The sequence below is a fragment of the Aquarana catesbeiana genome, linkage group LG13 (assembly GCF_042186555.1).
Source record: "Aquarana catesbeiana isolate 2022-GZ linkage group LG13, ASM4218655v1, whole genome shotgun sequence".
Classification (NCBI taxonomy): Eukaryota; Metazoa; Chordata; class Amphibia; order Anura; family Ranidae; genus Aquarana; species Aquarana catesbeiana.
Window position 1 is genome coordinate 181,935,725 of NC_133336.1, and position 20,845 is coordinate 181,956,569.

A 20,845-nucleotide genomic window follows, 5' to 3' on the forward strand; every position below is an offset into this window, starting at 1 on the left:
GAACTTTGTAAGTTCAAGTTTTTTGTGTTTCTTGTTGGTTTTACACAGGCCTGTTTTATCGTAAATGGACATTTCTATTTTTGATAATGCCACCCCAAAAATTGTTATACAACAAACATGTTGGTTTGTTTTAAAAACCGTTTCTAAATGCACATGTGATTGTGCAGGCATTAAAAAGTTTGTTAATCAAGAATGTGTGGATTATTGTCTCAACGCTACAACACTTTTGTGGTGATGTAATTGCTGTTTTCTGAGAAAATGGTGGTTATTTCCTAAGGGCAAATCCTCTTTGCACTATAAGTGCAGTTTCAGTGCAGTTTCAAGTGCACTTGTAGTATAAAAAGTGTATACGCCTTTAGTAAATAACAGCCAACAGTGCTTTGTATAAGGTTACACAATCACGCCATTTTCAGGACTCCACACATTGCTGTCAGGGTCAGCTAAAACAAACACAAGCAGTAAATGTCACCAAAGATTAATGTTTTTTTTTTATTTGATAAATGCTTCACAAATTGTCTGGCATATTGATGGCCCCCCTACCCGCAAAGAACTCAAGGTATCTTAACCGGACATCACGGGCACTCAGGGAGGGCAAGCCAGGACGGCCACTTTCAAGCGCCGTCAGGGTTGTATCATGTAGATTTCCGGCCTCAGGCCCAACTGAGCTAGCATAGTTGGCAGAATGTTGGCGTAAAAAGTTATGGAGAACACAGCACACCAGGATTAGATGATTAAGTTTATACTCCGCCATATGGATGGGTGTCAGAAATAGGTGGAACCGGCTGGCCATGATTCCAAATGTGTTCTCCACCACTCTTCTGGCTCTGGCCAGTCGGTAATTAAAAACCCTCTGTTCCAGGGTGAGGGTCCTCATCGGGAATGGCCGCATAAGATGGTCCCCCAGCGCAAATGCTTCATCCGCAACGAAGACGAATGGGAGTCCTTCCACATTGTCCTCTGGAGGTGGCAAGTCCAAGCTGCCATTCTGGAGACGCCTGTAGAACTCCGTCTGGGCGATGACTCCACCATCGGACATCCGGCCATTCTTCCCCACGTCCACATACAAGAAGTCGTAATTAGCCGACACCACCGCCAACATCACAATACTATTGAACCCCTTATAGTTGAAATAGTACGACCCCGAGTTGGGTGGTGGGACGATGTGGACGTGTTTCCCATCAATTGCCCCTCCGCAGTTAGGAAAGTCCCACCGCTGGGCAAAGTGGAGGCCAAAGTCTGCCATTCCTGTGGCGTGGAAGGAAACTGTTAAGGAAAACAAAAATAAATTACTATTTTTGCACATAAACATGGGAAGCAGATTAGGCACAAACATTCTTGGCCAACCTCCAGATAGCATTTATTAAGGGAAAATTAACACCAAATTATATGGTACACCTATCATATCCCCCCCCCCCCCTCTCATGGGCCTTTTCTAACATTATAGGGGGGGGGTGGAATCTTGGACAGGTAACCCTCTTCACTTCATTGAGAGATGAATGCCTAAATACAGAGTATTACTTGGAACAGCCCCTCCTTAGTTACACTATTGGCAGCCCACTGGACAAGTAAGAAGTGTCATAATACAAAGATATAAATACACACTGTACACATTTGAGGACATTTGGACATTATGATATTACCTATCAAGATAATAATAGAATACAAAAACTTTAAACACTACCATTGGAAAGTATACAGGCAGGCCCTTGCACTACATGCTTTGGGGAATTCATCCATACTTCTGACCAGTAAAGAGATGGGTGTAGTGTGTATGGGTTTGGCAAAGTCAGCAGATAGATGATTGAGGATAGATAGAGAATTGGGATCAGCTGACTTAGCAGTTGGGGGGAGGGAGGGTTTAGAAAAATGATTTGGGGACCCACAAAAAAACCCCTCTGGCACTCTGCCTGAATTTAGAAAAGAGAGAGGTGTCATCCCAAAAGGCACTGTATATTTCTAGAGGTAAGCCCCCATCCCAATTTCTTATCAAACACAAGCACCCTCTATCGGAGTGCGATTCCTCTAAGGGGACTTTAAAACGGGGTTACCTCTGATAAAGTAGAAAATAGTAGAAACATTTTTTTGGTTTCTGTATAAAAGTATTGTAATTTATTGGTTTAACATCTAAAAATCATTACACATGACCTAACCGTATATACAATAAAATGGATGCATATAATGGGAGGAAACAATTGTATAGAAAAAATGACCAATTACAATGATACAGGTAAGTAAAGACCCAATGATCATAGAAACCCAACGTTTCGAGGTATGCAAAAGGGTTGACCTCTTCTTCAGGGGTAACGATAATTGGTCAAAGTGGGTGTTTCATCTAAAAAGTTAACAAAAAAGGCAGAGCAAACATAAGTAAATGAATCTCTCAGATATTTACAACAGGAGGCAGTAGAGAGCATTTAGTTTGCATTATACAGTTCAGTGCACATTCAAACAGTTGTTACATCATTGTTGAATTCTAAGCATATACAGACAGAAAATTCATGACCATACTGACCCCATAGAAATCTTTCCTAAGGACATTTCCAGCATCCAGTGCGACTCAAGCAAAATGCCGTCCGTTACGACCACACAGAGATCACAGAACCAAGGTTCAAGAAGGCAGAGAGAGGACCAGATAGGCCACAGGGGTGAAAGCCAGGATGGGCTGGGGTAGCTTCACAGAGGATATCCCCCATAACCATATGGAACCTCCCCCTATACCAAAGTTTAAGAAGAAATCTGATGAATTTCCCCCCTTGAATACCAATTCTAACGTCCTAGCGTTCGTTAAATTGGTAGGAAAGGAAATCTGTAAGATTAGAACCAACACCAAGGAAGGCGACAATCTATCAAATGATGAAAGGGCTGCTCTCAAAAAATTACATGATCATCCACACATAACAATAAAGCCCTCCGATAAGGGGGGGCAATATTGTAATTATGGACAATACACAATATGTGGAGATGTGTATGAAAATCCTTGAAAACAAAAAATGGTATTGTAAGATCGCAGCCAATAAGATTAGCAAATTCAATCAGGAATTTTACTCCCTAGTAGATCTAGCCTTCGAACAACAGGTGATTAGCAAATCAGAATGGGAATTCATTAGAATTAAACAACCCAAGATTCTAACTTTTTACGCCCTGCCGAAACTGCATAAATGCGCTAAAAGACCTACAGGCAGACCCATAGTGTCGGGGAACGGTTCAATAACAGAGAACCTCAGTTCCTTTATCGATGGGCATCTTCGCCCCTTTGTGACCAACCTTCCCAGTTACCTTCGTGATACCCCCCACTTACTTCAGATCCTGGACAGAATGGCCATCCCCCCCACGTCGATTTTGGTGGCAATCGACGTGGAGGCCCTTTACAGCTCAATTCCCCACACTAAGGGTCTAAGCTGTATCCGACAGGTCATCTTACAAGAGAATAGATTCAATCCCAAAATGGGCAATTTTCTGTTGGACTCATTGGACTATATTTTACAGCATAACCATTTCACCTTCAATGGCTCCCACTTCCTCCAGGTGCAGGGGGTAGCGATGGGGACTTCTTGTGCCCCATCGTATGCCAACCTGTACCTGGGGGAATGGGAGCGCATGATCAACCAATCTGATGATCTGGCCCCTTTCATGATGAATGTGAGCCTATGGCTCAGATTCATCGATGATGTCCTTCTTGTCTGGGACGGCCCACAGGATCAACTCGAACCCTTCCTAGAATGTCTAAATAAAAATAATTTCAACTTGAGTTTCACAATGACTTTTGACAACTCTTCCATAACCTTCTTGGATGTAACTATCCACAAAGATGACAGGGGGCGTATTAGCAGTAGTTTATACAGGAAGCCAACAGCGGGCAATACTATACTACATGCCAGCAGTTTCCACCCAACACCCCTAATTGCATCCATTCCTTTTAGTCAGTATTTGAGGACACGAAGAAATTGCACAGACGATACAATCTTCAGGAGAGAGGCTGATCTCCTGAGAGAGAGAATTTTACTTCGGGGTTACTCAAAATCTTGCCTTAAAAAGGCCTACAATCGGGCAGTATTGAAACCCAGGAAAGAACTGCTGTACAATCCATCCTCTAAAAACATTAAAAAAAAATCCAATCTCGATCATAACAAAATACTGCAACCAACATGAAACTTTCAAAAAAATCGCCAACAAGTACTGGCACCTTCTCTCAATGGACCCCACCATAGGTCCTTATGTGAGCAAATACCCGGTCTTCACATTCAAAAGAGCTAGATCTCTCAGGGACTATCTAGTGTCCAGTGAATACCATGATTCTGGACACCAGGATCCGTGCAAATACCCAGGTACATTTACCTGTGGTGGGTGTAAATACTGCCGGTTTATGAACACCACGCGTAATATAACACTCCCAAATGGCGAACGCTACCGTCCTAAACATCATGCGAACTGCCAAACAGCTAATGTAGTTTACCTACTTCTATGTAACTGTTCTTGTTTCTATGTGGGCAAAACTATTCAGCCCTTCTAGCGATGCACATATCGACACATTCTATCTATGCAGGCCTGCAACCCAAGCCTCCCCCTGGGGAGGCATGTGAGAGATCTACATGAAGGAATCACTCCGAAGATTTCCTTCCTGATCCTGGACAGAATACATCCTGGCTTAAGAGGGGGTGACATTAACAAAACATTAATGCAGGCCGAACAAAGGTGGATTTTTCGCTTGAATGCGACTTTGCCACCTGGCCTCAACGCAACTACCTCCTTCAGACCCTTCCTGGAGGGATTTTCCTCAGGAGGATCTGAATGGGAATCTTTGGAATAAAATCAACCCCCCCCCCCTTAATCAAACTGATGCAGCCCTATCTAGACCCTTTTGTATCTCTTATCCACAATATAGGAATCATGCATTCATATGGGACTGTTAATATGCCCCAGTTCGTCTGGGATAATCCTCAGAACTGACAGGACACAAAAATCATTAGAATTATATCCATAGTTTGAAATATGTGTATTTCTGCTTGACCCCTGATGCAACACATTGTTTAAAAATATATGATGTATAAGCCTTTTCTATGATTTCAGGACTTTTTGTTTTTCCAATCTGGTGGAACCGTCCTTCCCGACTACACAGGTAACTCACCAAGTACTGGCAACTTCATTTGTTTGCACTTTTATTTATTTATTTATTTATTTTTTTCCTCTTCCTCTCCTTCTCTCTCTCGTTTTTCCTTTCTTCTCTTCTGTCTTTCTTTCTTCTCTACACAGACTTTTTCTTCTCCCCCCCCCCCCCCTTCCCCCGTCTTTCCCTCTTCTCTTCCTCCCTCCTCCCTCCCTTCTCTGTCCCTTCTCTTATATGCCATTAACATTTCTTTCTTTTCCAGTTCTTTCTTCCCTAGTTCTCTTCTCCTGGTTCCACCCTCTTTCTTTTTTCTTTTTACTTTCTGTCACCTCTTTCTCCTTTTCCTTTCTTCTTCTTTCATATCTGTAGTATATACCTGGTTGTTTTTCTTCCCTTCCCTCTTTTCACCTTCCACTAGTCACTCTCACTCTTTCCATGTTCCCAGGTTTGGGCTGTGTGACAGCTCACTCAGCGCACCCGGGGGAGACCGAGGCGCGCTCTCGCCTGAGCGCGCCTGGCCCCCCCCTCTCTCTGGCAGCCTGTGTCATGGGTTCCCATGACAACGGGCACGCCAGTTCTGCGCTGCGGGATCCTAGACGTAGGGGTGAATTCTCCACGTCGCGCTGGCCCCGCCCCCCGCCGAGTCCTGCGCCTTTGCACACGTCCATCTCCGCCCTGTTGTGGATGCTCTCACTCCAGGGAATGCACCGTGGAGATGACGCTGTACGTCGCTCCGCCCGGGGGATGTCCTTTACAGACACGTCTTGGCCTCCCTGCTTTAGACCGCCCCCCACCTTTGGTTGAGCCAATCATGTCACTGATTGGACACCAACACCCATTACAGCTGACTCTCATTTAAACTCTTCTGGCGCTGCACTCACTAGCTGTTTCCTATACCACACAGACATGTTTGGAGGAAGCTAAGACTAACAGGTAAACTTGAGGATTATTTTTGGCTGGGATCTTTGGAAACCATACAGGCGATTGATTATCTAGTTACTCACAACATTTCCCTGATGTGTTTTTTTAATCTGCAGACGAATGCGGGCTTACATCTAATAAGGGAATCTGCATACCCTCTTGGACCTTGGCCCACTTTAATCTGAGATTTATTTAAATATCTCTTTGGGGCTTGATATTGGGATCTGTGACCTGATTCCACTTACCTCTACTTTTTAGGTATGTGTTTAACATACATTATACGTGTGTATGTATGTGTTTGACACACATGACTCCTATCTGTTTATCCCATTATTACCTATATCTTGAATAATACTGTATTTATACTAAGCTCTTCTCTGAGATTCTCATTGAAGTATTTCTATTGCAGCGGGCCATTACCCTCCACCTTTCATACTCCATCAAGCAGGCTGTTTTCAAGCCTTCATAGGGGGGAAAAGGGGAGGACTGTGTCTGTTCCTTTTTATGGGGGATATCCTCTGTGAAGCTACCCCAGCCCATCCTGGCTTTCACCCCTGTGGCCTATCTGGTCCTCTCTCTGCCTTCTTGAACCTTGGTTCTGTGATCTCTGTGTGGTCGTAACGGACGGCATTTTGCTTGAGTCGCACTGGATGCTGGAAATGTCCTTAGGAAAGATTTCTATGGGGTCAGTATGGTCATGAATTTTCTGTCTGTATATGCTTAGAATTCAACAATGATGTAACAACTGTTTGAATGTGCACTGAACTGTATAATGCAAACTAAATGCTCTCTACTGCCTCCTGTTGTGAATATCTGAGAGATTCATTTACTTATGTTTGCTCTGCCTTTTTTGTTAACTTTTTAGATGAAACACCCACTTTGACCAATTATCGTTACCCCTGAAGAAGAGGTCAACCCTTTTGCATACCTCGAAACGTTGGGTTTCTATGATCATTGGGTCTTTACTTACCTGTATCATTGTAATTGGTCATTTTTTCTATACAATTGTTTCCTCCCATTATATGCATCCATTTTATTGTATATACGGTTAGGTCATGTCTAATGATTTTTAGATGTTAAACCAATAAATTACAATACTTTTATACAGAAACCAAAAAAATTTTTCTACTATTTTCTACTTTATCAGAGGTAACCCCGTTTTAAAGTCCCGTTAGAGGAATCGCACTCCGATAGAGGGTGCTTGTGTCTGCCTGAATTTAAAGCACAAATCACATTTCTAAACATTTTAGGGGGTGTTTGGGGTAAAGCACTACTATGGAGCTGATAAAATACATTGTTAAGTGACTACATGAGGTGACTATAGGGGCAGGAGAGCATGTTGGGGAGGTAAGTGAAGGGAGATATGAAGGAGTAAAAAAAATAATTACATAAACATCCAGCATGAATGAGAACAAAGGGGACATTCACATCATATTCCAATCATGGTAATTAGGGAATGAGGAAAGAAATACAATATCTTAGCAAACATTAAATACAATCAAATGTGATATTAAAGGATAAAAATCTTACCTTCATATACTCCTTCTGCAGGACTTGGATGATGACAGAACAGGTCTCTGGGATAATGATACCCAGAGCCTGGGGGGAGATGCCTGTCGAGAACTTGAGGTCCTGCAGGCTTCTCCCTGTTGCCAAGTACCGCAGGGTAGCGATGAGCCTCTGCTCCGGAGTGATGGCTTGCCTCATGCAGGTATCCTGCCTGCTGATATAGGGGGTCAGCAAAGCCAACAAACAGTGAAATACGGGGTCCATCATCCGGAGAAAGTTCCTGAAATCATCAGGATTATTCTCACGGATCTCACGGAGCAAAGGCATATGAAAGAACTGGTCACGCTGAAGCAACCAATTCTTGGTCCATGAACTCCTCCCCACCCTGTTCATGGACTGGACTTGTGTCAAGGTCAGGACTCCAACACCAAGCCCCCACACAGCACGAACCCTACGAGGAGTACGTATACGAAACACGGCTAGAAAACGGTCGGCTGCTCAGAACGAAGTAACAGAATGCACTGAAGAACAGCAAGGCCTGTGAAGAGCAACCTGAAAAACAGTAACGAACGAACAAGAACACAATGACTACTTAAAGTCACGCGGAACTTGCTTGCACGCACTGAAGAGCAGATACAAACCCACAAGCACAAACTGAACCGCAGAAAATGATCTGAAAGCCACGAGTCTGAAAAAGCGCGAATCGTCTCTCACCAAACTTTTACTAACACGAGATTAGCAAAAGGAGCCCAAAGGGTGCCGCGCTTGGTTCTGAACTGACCTTTTCTAGTCTCGTCGTACGTGGTTGACGCCACCGCGTTGTTGGCGATCGGAAATTCCGACAACTATGTGCGACCGTGTGTACGCAAAACAAGTTTGAGCCAACATCCTAGGATTTTGTTGTCGGAATGTCCGAACAAAGTCCGACCGTGTGTACGGGGCATAAGACATATTGATTTTATTTCAGTGATAAAAACCTATAATTATGTATAAGGACATTCAATCATCTGAAAGGTGGCTGTTTGGGGGCTCAGCAATTGGTATTAATGATGTGCAGGTAGAAGCTACAAGGATATATTAGTAACACATGAGTGGGTTACTTACTTGATAGGTTCAATAACTAGTTTATATTGTTATAGAAAACATTTGTAACATGTAAATTTAATATTATGACTAGTTTACAATCATAGCATTCAATACCGAGTTGATTATACATTATTTGTGTGTAATATAAGTTGTGAAAACCACTGAAGGTTGATTGATTAGAGCAGTATCAGTCCCGTCAATCAACTTGAGTTTAATATGGTATGAAAATGCTAAAAAGTTAACCGAAACAAGGCAATAGTGTTTAAATGTAGCTGTGTTGCCATTTAGGGGCTGTAACTAGCCTAACAAAGGTGTCATAGAAGTCACTCAAAAGAGGTTATCTTACCTGTACATTTTCAAGATGAAAAAAGGTTCCTGACAGCTCAAGCCGGCATCCCGCAGCATAGTGCGGTGGATGTCCGGTGTTCTGCCGAGAAAGTTCCGCTCGGCGGCTAAGTTCCCTCTACTGTGCAGGCGCTGCGCAGTAGGATCTGGCGGAAATAGCCGAAGCGGAATAGCTGAAAATCAGCTGTACACGGCGCCTGTAAGAGGGCCCCTCACCACGCTTCGGGCACGGCCTCGCTTCGCTCGGCTCTTTTAGATTCCCCCTCTGGGTCCACTTGGATGGTGGGGAAGGAACCTGGACCTAAGGCGCAGGCGCCATGTACAGCTGATTGAAGCGTTTGAGCTTCGGCTATCTCCGGCGGCTGACAGTAGTCCGTACTGTGCAGGTGCTGCGCCTGCGCAGTACAGGGGGGGAACTTATCCGCCAAGGGAACACTCTCGGCAAGACACCGGCGTAGCCGGTGCGCGAACACGCACGCACGTTGGAATGGAGCCACGCCCACACCACCCGCCGACACAGCAGGCTTCCCCAGCGGACTGCGCATGTCCACTGGGGTCACAATATGGAGGTCAGTCAATGATGGTAAATTGACTGCACCCTCACATGACGCCGCCACGGGTTACGTAGCCCGGGCGGCTTTGTGTGCTGGGCGAATCTCAGACCTGTGGATATACAGGGAATGTAAAACGTAAAATGATAATGTTGTTGGGTAGGATCACATAGTATATTAGTGATAAACTTGAAAAACATAGGAAACATAGGGAGTCAATTACGTGTGTGTCCCTAAATTTCTAATTGTACTTACCAATAATAAGTAATCTTCCAGGGACAAGAAATACTGGTAGCAGAGTGTTAAATGGCATGACAGCGTAATATAACATCCTTGGTTACATTGAATGGAATATGTTTGACAAGATTAACATGGAATATGCATCATATATTCTTCAATGATAACAGATGTTTTAAAGGCATAACAAAATTGCATAACATATTTAGTTATGTGATGTGCTATACATTGGCAATAAAGTGTATATAATACAATGCGAGTATGGTATATTTGGCATAACAAAATTACATAACATATTTAGTTCTGTGATATGCATTAGCAATATAGTATACGTAATACAATACAGGAATGGTATATACATTTTCTTTCAAAGATTTTTTTAGAAAGCAGCAGTGTGGTGTACTGTATAATAATATACACCACAGAGTTAATGGTTATCATGTTAGTTTTAATTTTAACTTGGTGGCCGTTACCATAGATAAATATGTGCTTAAACGTATCCAAATAGATTATTAATCACTTCATTCAAAGGTGGAATATTAAAGTTATTGTTCCCTTCCTCCCGAAGAGAAACCATTGAGAAAGGGTTTGAACCAGATTGTTTCGTTTAAGCTGGGAGGTTGTGTGGCTTTTAATCTATGAATCTATCATGATTCCATTTGCAACAAAACCTTATTCCAGTCTCCTCCTCTAGGACTTGGATGTATGCGATCCAAAATAAGAAATCTTATTTTCGGAAATTTTCCATTATGCACTAGTGTAGTATGTCGCCCGAGGGGGAGATCAGGGTCACAAGTTTGCATGCTGGTCACATGCCTATACGCCCTTCTCCAAAATTCTAATTTCATTTTGCCAACGTAGAAGCATGTGCAATCGCATAGAAGCATATAGATTACCCCATAGGTTTTATAGTTAGCGAAATGCTTTGGATAAAAAGTCTGACCGTTAGGGAGAATGGGATTTTTTTGTGTGAGCATGAATTTGCAATAATTTGTTATGCCTTCAAAACATCTGTTATCATTGAAGAATATATGATGCATATTCCATGTTAATCTTGTCAAACATATTCCATTCTACAGTATGTAACCAAGAATGTCATATTACACTGTCATGCCATTTAACACTCTGCTACCAGTATTTCTTGTCCCCAGAAGATTACTTATTATTGGTAAGTACAATTAGAAATGTAAGGACACACATGTAATTAACTCCCTATGTTTACTATGTTTTTCAAGTTTATCACTAATATACTATGTGATCCTACCCAACCACATTATCATATTACGTTTTACATTCCCTTTATATCCACAGGTCTGAGATTCGCCCGGCACACAAAGCCGCCCGGGCTACGTAACCCGTGGCGGCGTCATGTGAGGGTACAGTCAATTTACCATCATTGACTGACTTCCATATTGCGACCCCAGTGGACATGCGCAGTCCGCTGGGGAAGCCTGCTGTGTCGGCGGGTGGAGTGGGCGTGGCTCCGTTCCGACGTGCGTGCGTGTTCGCGCATGCGTGCCGTGGATGGGGCGGCGCGCACTCCTCTCGGGGGGCCATACTAGGCAAATCCCTGCTTCCTCCCCCTCCTACATCATCAGCTGTTGCAATCAGCAGCAACAGCTGACTGGAGGGGAAGGATTCTACACTGGCTTAAAAGGCTATGCCGGACATCCACCGCACTATGCTGCGGGATGCCAGCTTGAGCTGTCAGGAACCTTTTTTCATCTTGAAAATGTACAGGTAAGATAACCTCTTTTGAGTGACTTCTATGATACCTTTGTTATGCTAGTTAGAGCCACTAAATGGTAACACAGCTACATTTAAACACTATTGCCTTGCTTCGGTTAACTTTTTAGCATTATCATACCATATTAAACTCAAGTTAATTGACGGGACTGATACTGCTCTAATCAATTAACCTTCAGTGGTTTTCACAACTTATATTACACACAAATAATGTATAATCAACTCGGTATTGAATGCTATGATTGTAAACTAGTCATAATATTACATTTACATGTTACAAATATTTTCTATAACAATATAAACTAGTTATTGAACCTATGAAGTAAATAACCCACTCATGTGTTACTATTATATCCTTGTAGCTTCTACCTGCACATCATTAATACCAATTGCTGAGCCCCCAAACAGCCACCTTCCAGGTATGATTGAATATCCTTATAATTATAGGTTTTTATCACTGAAATAAAATCAATATGTCTTACTCTAAATTAAGTAAACTTGACACTCTACTATATACTCTTTATATTTATTTGCAGGATCTGCCTCTCGGCCTCAGTTGAATTCTCAGAATATACCCTGTTCTTTCCCCCTTTTTTTGGGGGGCCGAGAGAGGTTTTTTCTTTTTCCTCTCTCAATGTCACCATAAAATAATACCGATTCATTTTTTGAACAAACTCTTTTGTCCAATCTGGGTATGGATACAAAATAGCTCATTTTCTTAAATATTGAAATTAAGAGTCGCTATTTTTCCTCTGGAGCCAAGAACCTATCTGGTAGACAGACCCTGTGATTGCTATTGTTTTTAATTAGAGTCTTATGGAATGCCAAGTCAGCAGTACATTATAAATACGTAAGTGTAAGAATTGTGGAAATTAGATTGGAAAATACTTTATTTATATGGATATTACAATACTTATACCTGTTTTTCCAATATATTTTTCCAGGATAAAAATGGTTCTAGCTCACACCCACCCATGAGGAAGGAGGTACATACACTCCGAAACACATCAGGTGCAAGAGCATCTCTTTTATGATATGTACACTGATGTAAAATGCCTGGTATGCATTCCTAATAGTATATGTTATATCATTACTATACTTTTTACTGTTTAACAACTTGAGGTCCGGGCCATAGCCGAATGACGGCCACAGCGCGGACCTCAATTTCCGGGAGGCCGTCATGGCCCAGGTGCGCGCGCTGTGATCACCGAGTCACGAAGACTTGGATGCTCACAGATCCGTGTAAGGGCCCGATCCCGGCCCCTTACCATGTGATCAGCTGTCAGCCAATGATAGCTGATCACATGATGTAAGCAAAAGCTCGGTGATCTTTTTTTTTTCTCCTCACGCTGAAGACAATGTTTACCCAAACTAAAGTGGTTCTAGAGTCAGAAGGTTTTTCTTATCTCTGTGCATTAAGATAAAAAAAAACTGTGTGCAGCAGCCCCCCCCAGACCCCCTAATACTTACCTGAGCCCCAGCTCAGTCCAGAGATGTTGCACGAGAGTTTCAGCTGTCCGGGACTCCCCTCCTCACTGGCTGAGACAGCAGCAGGACACCATTGGCTCTCGCTGCTGTCAATCAAATTCAGTGAGTCAATGAGGAGTGGGAGGAGGCGGGGCTAAACCACAGCTACGTGTCTGAATAGCCACACAGAGCAGCGGCTTAGCTCGGGTGCCCCCATAGCAAGCTGGTTGCTATGGGGGCACTTGGCAGGAGGGAGGGGCCAGGAGCACCAGCTGGGGACCCAAGAAGAGGATGATTTGGGCTCCTCTGTACAAAACCACTGCACAGAGCAGGTGAGTATAACATGTTTATTTACTTTTTTATGAAAAAATACGAGACTTTAATAATACTTTAAGCAATCACATTTTAATTTAATACGATCAAATTTCAAATTAAAAGAGAAATTATCTCTGTTTGTTTACTATGGGTTTTTGCATTTTGCAAAACATCATTGGTCACGGCAATGTATTGATGAATTATCTCATAGAATGTGTATAACCTTGAATACAAAAATAAATGTAAAATTACATTGCCAGTCCCAATTTATTTACATTTTAGCTGGAAAAATCAGTTGACAGTAATATTACTTACACAAGACCTTTTTATGTCATTATAGACAATTGTCAGGAGACCATGACAATCAATTACAAGTTGGACAGCAGAACACCAAGACAATAATAATGACCATGGTGTCACACATGAAATAATTATACATTTCTAATTCCCATACACGTCCACTTAGGTCATTCTTGAAATTTGGATTCCTGTCTCATGATTGGTCAGATCTTCTCTGGTACCTGTATAAAAGGTGATCCAGAAGATGAGTGTTACACCAAGCTTCAGAGAGAAGATATTTCACATTACAGTGAAGAAGAATTCTGAACAAGATGAATGAAAAAGTCTTCCTCCTGCTTCTGGGCTGTGTTACGGGGCTGGTGACCAGTCTACCTCTATCTGCACAAATACAGGTGAGATGATGAGCTGACATGAACAGTCCAGGGGACAGGTGACAACTATATTTAGGAAAGTATATTCCAAGAAGTTACTAACAATGTTAGCTAGTAGTGAAGTGTAAATCTAACCAAAATAGTTATCCCCCAAGTTTTGGAAAAGGTGGGGGGGTTAGGAATCCTCTTAGATTTGTACACTTCCTTATTACTGCCCGGGTCTCTTGTAGGGAGATTTGACTTTTGTACAGCCCATTGCCATTAGGACAGAAAGTGAGGGGAAATCCAAAATGTTATAATTGGGAACAGAACAGGGAATACAGTAAAATCTTCCAATAATGACTGTTGTGGTAACATCTGTCTAAGAAAGGATTTTACCTCACTTTTGAGAGATTCCCAGTAGGACTGAGGAGGACTCTGCAGGATGGGGATGAGTTGGGGCCAAGACTTGTCATCTGTTATTATTGTATTTCATCTGAAATAAGATATTGATGCAAAACTTTACTTTCCAGAACCATCTACTTGGAGTGAACAAAGATGGTAAGCTTTTTAACATTCTTATTTAAGGAATCATTTTTGCTTTCTTTCTGTTCTCTATCAGCTGTTTTGTTTGTTCTGCTTTTTCCTCCCGTTCATTAGCCTTTTTTTATAACATTCCTAATCCTAAATCCTAATTCCTAAATCAAAAATTGTTTGCACTGCTCCATTGGTCGTAATCAGCCTGGCCACATAATCTATAAAAAATATTTTCCTTCTCCATCTAGAACCAGCCTCTATGAAAGACCATTTTATAGCTCTTATGGTAAACATCCCTTACTTTAAAGAGATCCTTTCACCAATTTAAAAGATTGCAGATAAAACCCTTAGAAAAATACATTTTAAATGTTTGCTTCCAGTAATTTCCTTTCCATAAATGATTAATTATTCACCTGCAATGTGGCTTTGAACTTGCAAAAAAGTGACTCTGAGAGTCATTTCCCTAGCCCAGCCCCCTCTCTCATTGTTTCTCTTAGCCCTCCCCTCTTCTGGGAGTGTCCAATTACTGTCTGTGCTGGCCCAGCATCTCTGTCCCTCCCCTCACCTCCCCACATAAACTTTGATTTAGCTGCTGGGGGAGGGGTGAAGAGGAATACAATAAAGTGTCATTTGAGCGAAAGCTCTGAGTCTGCCGGGGCCGATGACATTACGTCCAAGCAGCAATTTCCAGCTTTCGGATGTTTACATAATGGAGATATTTTACATTTGATGACATACCAAAAATATGTAACATGCACATATAATCATCGCCATGTTTTTTAGACCCTGGCAACAGAATATTTTTTAAAGTCCTCTCCCTTTGCTTAGGTGACAGTATTTATGATAATAATGGTGATTCAGGCAAAGACCTAAAGAATTTCCCGGCCAGAAGTTTCACAGATCAGGGATAGCTTTGTAGAACTATCCTATTTTTTCATTCATAATTCATTTTATAAAATGGGTTCAATATTTACACAAAAATTAAGTCATTTTAATTTTTTGGTTGCTATGATTTCACTAGATGTGCTTAATGTGTATTTTGTATACACAGCCCCAAAGAGTGAAGACTCCGAAGTGCCACAAGGGATCTTCAGCAAGATTTTGAAAGCTAATAAAGGTAATTATTCTAAACCACAGGATTCTTTACTGCATTATGAGGGCGCTAAATCCAGGCAATGTAATAGACAATAACCAATTATACTCAATAAAGTTATGAGTTTCAGGGTCCTTTAAATCATGCACTGATGGACTAGCCAATAACGTGTGAGAAGAAATATGGCACTCTTGTCTTAAATTGCAAGATCTTCATCATTGCTGAATGAGTCTTTAAAAATCACTATTTTATTTAAAAAAAGACTGGTGGGTGATTCCTATTCACTTCTACCATTGCATTGAAACTTGTGAGATAAAGAGGTTGAATTATTAACGGCAAATAGACAGTTCACTTTGCAAACTTTGGAAATTTCACTTTGCATGGGAATTTAGTAGAAAATCAGCATCAGAATCTCTAGTAAAACTGTTTATTCTTCTGTTGCAATTTCTAGTGCTAAATCTACAATTAAAGCTACACTCCCTGTAGATAAAAAAAACAAAACATAAATGAATGCAGCTCTGTATTCCTTACTACATCTTAATTGTACTCTTTTAAATACAAACGATGTAAGTACCTTTAGTTAGTTAGTTGTTTTGGTTGCCCAGGTGGGAAGGGGTTAAGCTAAGCTTAGCATTTTCCTGGGCATTTCTAAGTTCTGCCCTCCATAGTGGGAAGGCTCTACGCGGGGGCTCGCTCTCTGCTGTGTCCAGCATGGGGAGATTCAAGAGGCCAACTTCACTGCAGCAGAACAAAATCAGGTCTCCTCCCCTGCCAAACAGGGCTGTGCTCTGTCACGGAACTGAGTAAAGCTGGGCCTTTGGACTGCATGAAAATATCTAACAGGTTTCTTCGGATGCAGAGGTTCCCACTGTGCCTATTCTATTCTGTTGTATACCCCAACACTGTACTGTACTGCATCTGACTAGATGCAGCCGCTGTTAGTTCTAAAATTATCTGTTTGGATCCGTCCATTTTTCAATCAAAGAATGTCAGGTGAGAGTCGACTGACAGAGCCACCCACATAGCAAACTTCAGCCAGTTCACAGTGTATGGGCAGCTAAAATCCAATACAATTTTGTGTACTAACTATAACCATTTTCTGTATTTTCAGATAGCAAAACACCCATGTATGGAGGCGATATGCTGGTACAGAATGACCGCAGCGCCATAAACTGTCCTTCTTGCCTTTGGCCTAAAAGTTCTAATGGTACTGTTCCTGTTCCCTACATCATAGCATCCAGCTACAGTGAGTTCCCTCTTTCATCCCTTGCATTAAAGTATTGGTTGCTATTTGTTATTTGTAGAAATCCAACCTTTTATCTCTGTTTCCAGGTCCCAGTGATCTGAATAGTATTGTGCTGGCCATGGCCGAGTTTGAGACATTGACTTGTGTGAGGTTTGTGCCTCTTACAACAGAAGATGATTACATCGACATCGTTCCTGATGATGGGTAAGGTTGTCTATTGTCTATCATAGTGCTTCACAAAAAGAGAAACAGTAGGGGGCATCTAAAACATAAACACCTTAGACTTTACATTACCTATTTGTGCATGATGGCTTCTCTTTTTAATTTCCTCCAAGAAAAACTATGGAACTCCTCTGTACAATTGCAAATACATGTGAAAGTCACAAGCCAAAAACAAGGTGCTTCTTGGTTGTCTCCTTTTTTTTTGTACCTAGCAGAAATAGCACAAGGACATAAAATATTAATCCCAGCGCTGCTAACATTGAGTATATAGTAGAAAAATGGAAGTGACTTTGAGGGAGTGGGGCTTAGTGTCAGCAGACCTAATGGATTCCACTTAACATTTTACAGTGAAAATAAAACCAAATATGTCTGTCCAAAAGTGAGCAGTGATCCAATGCTTGGAGCCAGCACAATGTTACTTAGCTCCCAAACGCCATACCCCTTATTAGAACTGGGCACATACATAGGGATACACCTGCTGATATTAGAATTAGAGTTAGAAGGGTCAAAAGCTTAGCACAAATAGATATTGATTGTTTTCTTTCTGTAGCTCAGATTCATTGTTTCTATTAAAACTATTGTCTTAGGCTCCCAAATGGTATTAAAACATAACTCTTTTGAACGGTATATTTACTATTTCTAGCTGTTACTCATATCTTGGAAGAACTGGTGGAAGCCAGACAGTTTCATTGGGTGGAGGCTGCATCTACAGGGGGATTATACAACATGAACTAGAACATGCCCTGGGCTTCTAACATGAGCATGTAAGAAGTGATCGTGACAATTATGTTGACATCAATTTCCAGTATATCTCTCAAGGTACTGCGGACATTTACACAAAGCGAATTTAGCCATGTTTTCAAAAGAGACATTACCACTGCTTTTGTCTTGTTACAGGATACTGGGGTAATTTTGCTAAAGCGGACACTAATAACCTGGGCAGTCCATATGATTACGGTTCAGTGATGCATTATGATGCGTAAGTCATGACTTTTATGTTAGCTGGTGAATTACCCATGAATTATAAAATATTTTTTGAAAATATGTCAATCTTATCTCTATTCAACATTTTCCAGCTATGCATTCTCCAACACTTCAAACAAACCCACAATTGTCCCCAAGCCTGACCCCAGTGTGCCTATTGGGCAGACAATTGGACTGAGTGTCTTGGATGTCACTAAAATCAACCGACTTTATCAATGCAGTAAGTTCCTGTACATTCCAGTTTTATGGGTTTGAAACATTAGAAATTATACTTTTTTATAATTGCATTTTAAGTGAATTTTTACAGTTTTGCAAAAAAAATGTTTTGACAAACCCCAAAATGTGCACGTTTGTCTCTGGGCCCTACTATGGGTGTACCCAATAAATAATGTACACATATGTGGCATCCCCTTGCATCTCAAATTCATTTGGGTTATTTATTTTTGGTGGGTCATATAGTAATGATAAGAAAGATACAGCTAGATTTAAAGCGGATGTGCACTCGCGTTTTTTTTTTTTTTTTTTTACACTTAAAATACACATGTTTACAATGTCACACTCACTTTTTGCAGTCATTTCCTCCCGAGATGTCCGTTTTTGTTTCAAACAGTGAGTTATATAAAATATGTACTGCCGTTTTCATCTTGCTTGTGGGCATTTGAAGCCCACAAGCAATCACTTCCTGGTTCCAGTATTGCAGATCTACCAGCATTCCTTGCTGGTTCCCGGGCATGCTCAGTTGTAACAGCGCGGAGCGTTGTAAAGGTCCTTGTTGCCATCACAATGGGCGGCGTCAATCCGCAAATCCCGCGAGATTTCGCGCCGGGCCTCCGCACTGACTCCTGGGAGCATCCAGGAGATCCCAGGAGACAGTGCAGCGAGGCAGGAAATGACGCAAATACCCGCAAAATACCCGCCCACAGCCGCAGAGAGTGTATGCAGCAAAGAAAAACCAAGGCACATATATACAGGTACACAAGGAAAAAAAAAAAAAAGTTTCATTTTGATTTTATGCTGTATTTAAAAATGACTGAGATAAACGTTAAAAATTGTGTGAACAACCGCTTTAAAAAAATATAATATTGTTTACAATTTAGCCAGTTTTCTTTGAAAAAAAAGAGTAAAATATCAGGAAATGTAATTTTTACCATGAAATGAAGGCTCAATTTGGCCTGAACAAACAAAGTATAATTCACCTGGATGCACGAAGTAGTTGTAAAGATACATTCCGTTTCACTAACATGTGAAAGTTGTAAAACTGCATTGAGGCATTAAGGATCTTTTATCTTCAATATAAAGGGGTTAAACTCAAGGTTCATTTGATTTTAAGTTCAAAATTCCAGCAGTTTTAATCTAATAGAAGGTTAATACTCCCTCCCCTGTTGTCTACCTATTCATTATTAATATTATTATCAGTCTATTCCACCAGTGACTAAAAACAATTTATATGTCTATTTTTCACTTCTCAGGTGTCTGTGCGACTTTGCTTAATAATAACACAGGAATTTTCACTTCTGACAACTATCCTTCTGCTTATCCTAATAATGGTGATTGTGTTTGGTTGATCAGGGTTCCATCAGGACAGGTAAGGAGACAGATGTAAACATGCAAAATGTGACCCTAAATGTCTAGTAACCTAGCTGTGAAAATAAACTGCCATAAGAAGATTGTTTTGTACACCACCTAAATTTTACATTAATAAAAAATAGAGACTTTACTAGTATAGTGCCAAGCAATAGATCTAAATACTCCCTACCCTAGGTCTTTTAGGATGTATATGTCTCTGAACCTCATACTCTGCTTCAACCAGCAATTGCTCCATATGTTGGAATAATACTTCCCTTCATTATGGCCCACCTTCAGACTATTATTACCACTTCATTGCTGGAACCCTATTTTGGCAACTCTGATGTGCGAGTTTTTTTTTACCCCACATCTGATGGTGACGTCATTGTAGGAATGGGGGTTTGGCAGGAACAAATAGGGTCTTGAATTAATTTGGGGCTCTGGTTCTTACAAGTATGTTACCAATAGTAACAGTATTGCAATATCCACAGTCACAGGTTTCTTTGAGTTAATTCAAAATAGTGTTAAATGAAAGATTTCTGTTAAAAGTTTATTCCCCCAAATCCATCTTGTTTAAGCTTATTTGTTTCCCTGAAGAAACCACAAGCACCAAATAATCAGAGGGAGCAGAAGAGTTTTGTCAACTTGAAAACCTATGGAAAATACACACATTTGAAGAGACATCTTAGCTAGAAAAGTCTATAGCTGCAAGATCGTTTAACAGAAATTAGAATCATACATATTCATATTCATATTTTTTTCTGAAGGACTATTCAAGCATTAATATAATAATCAATTGCATCATATTGCAATTACATATTAATCCAGTTTGCAGTTACAAATATGTGAAGTTTGGGGTTTACTGTAGATAATAAATTTGCCTTGTGTCACTTTTTAGGCTTCATTAAAGTTCAGTAGCTTTAATATCCAATCCACTCCTAACTGTGACTCAGACTACATGAGGATCTATGACGGCCCCTCTAAGAACTCCCCTGTGTTGTTGGATAAAATGTGCGGAAGTCAAACCATCCCTCCACTCATCGCTTCTACAAGCCAGATGCTGGTCCAGTTCGTCAGTGACGGGGCTGTTGCTGGGGTCGGCTTCCAAGCTTCATATAGCTCAGGTATGCTGATTTATTTTAATAGTAAAGAAAGTGTTCAGAGAAAGACACTAAAGAATCACAGATACAGTGGAGATCCCTCCCAAGGAGGGACTATTGGCACAACAGTTTAGTAGTACATCATGGAGGATGCCTGTGGGGGGAT

General features: G+C 41.2%; 1 protein-coding gene and 1 pseudogene across 1 annotated transcript in view; one reads left to right on the plus strand and one right to left on the minus strand.

The window, feature by feature from the left end:
- LOC141117812 (embryonic protein UVS.2-like) overlaps nucleotides 1-20,845 on the minus strand; it is a 116,510-nt gene that overhangs the window by 41,665 nt on the left and 54,000 nt on the right. The gene's annotated exons all lie outside the window — the stretch shown is intronic.
- Nucleotides 13,781-20,845, plus strand: part of LOC141117811 (embryonic protein UVS.2-like) — a 107,290-nt pseudogene continuing 100,225 nt past the window's right edge.